The following is a 1598-nucleotide window of genomic DNA, read 5'->3' as shown; positions in this document are numbered from 1 at the left end:
TAAATAACAGTTAAGGATTGGATATACACGTGGTAAAAAGTCAAAATAGATGCATACAATATGTTTATCTTTTTAAAACATAGAAGTATTCAATATAAAAAAATTCGGAAATGGAAAAAGCTCGTTAAGTGATGCTAATATGAAAAGTATTGGCGATTAATTGTAAATAAGAGGGGGTAGCGATTCGCCTACATATCATACTTGAAATTAGTCAAATCTCTAGAACTAATTTCAGCAATATTCACATTCAAGATTTTCTTCTTTTTGATCATAGGATGCTAATAAAAAAATACTTTATATTTATTGATGGGTATTACAATCTGCCACACAGTTGTGGGCAATAGGTAATAGCGATGAATGATCTCATACATACTAAAATAAAATAAAATAAATAAATGAATAAAAAAAAAAAACGGGAATTGGTGATTCTTGCTCCCCATTGTTGATTTTTTGCGTTGAGGTCTGCACCTATCACGAAATGGTGTCCTAGGGGATCAAGGAAGGAACTGAATTGTGGTTGGGAAGTGGGAATTCTCGGTGGGGAATAATCCGCTACTATTGATATGAAGAATAGAGTTTGGATCGATACGGCTGTTGTTTGTAGAAAATTTTGGTCTTGTAAAAGGACTAAGTGATGTGAAAGGGATCGATGGTTAATGACAGCAGTGCCACTATGTGCTGTTCCGTCAGGATGGTCCGTTCGATCAATTTGGTACTGAGGTATGTTCATTAGTCGTCTGGTGGTAAGTCGAGTTTTGTCAGTATTTTTGTCGTGTAATAAGTTTGTTAACGTGGTTTCGAACACCATTCGCATTCCAATGGAGCATAGAAAGAGACTTAAATGGTGCCATTTAAGGGTTTCTTGGTGGAGGAATAAGATTAGATACTTGATTTGTAAGTAAGGAGATGAGTGGAATGATAAGAGATCTAAATTCGGATAGGAAAGATGTGAGGAGGTTTGTGAGATCAGTCGCGTTTGGAGGAGGGGGGTATTAGGTATCTGATGATTAGGCTTTTGGGAAATGGATGAGGTTTGAGGAACAGTGGCATGAGAATGTTGGGAATGAGATTGAGGATACTGGGGTGTAGGTTGCGATTGTGGCAGGGCCTGAGTTGCCTGTTCTGATTCTCCAGTCATTTGAGGGAAGGACACTCCTGGTTTGACAATTCTTGAGGTTCTCCTGAGTGGTCTGTTTGCATCTTCTTGTGGGATCTGTCTGTTTTCTGGATGCTAAATTTTTATACGTCTCGCACTCCTTGTAGTTGGCCGGATGCCCTTCTTTATGGCATAGTGCACACACAGCAGGGGCTTGCCTATGCTTGCTGCATTTTACGGATTTGTGTTTTTGGCCACACTTGACGCACCTTGGTGAACAACATTGAACTATTGTTCTTTTAGGGTAGGATTTTTTAACTACTAATCTGGTGTAATGTAAACGGCTCACATTATAAATTTATTCAACTCCAGGTGTTTGTTATGCTATTTTGTTTGATGCACTATGTGGATCTTTGTTATCTTTTAGTACGTTAACTACCTGTCGTACTACGTACCCCATGGCCGTGAGTTCTTCTTTGATAGCTTCCGGTGGTGTTGAGGG

The sequence above is a fragment of the Halyomorpha halys genome, unplaced genomic scaffold, assembly GCF_000696795.3.
Source record: "Halyomorpha halys isolate HHAL.00 unplaced genomic scaffold, Hhal_1.1 Scaffold1135.1, whole genome shotgun sequence".
NCBI classification, from domain to species: Eukaryota; Metazoa; Arthropoda; class Insecta; order Hemiptera; family Pentatomidae; genus Halyomorpha; species Halyomorpha halys.
Note: the sequence above shows the minus strand (reverse complement) of the source record.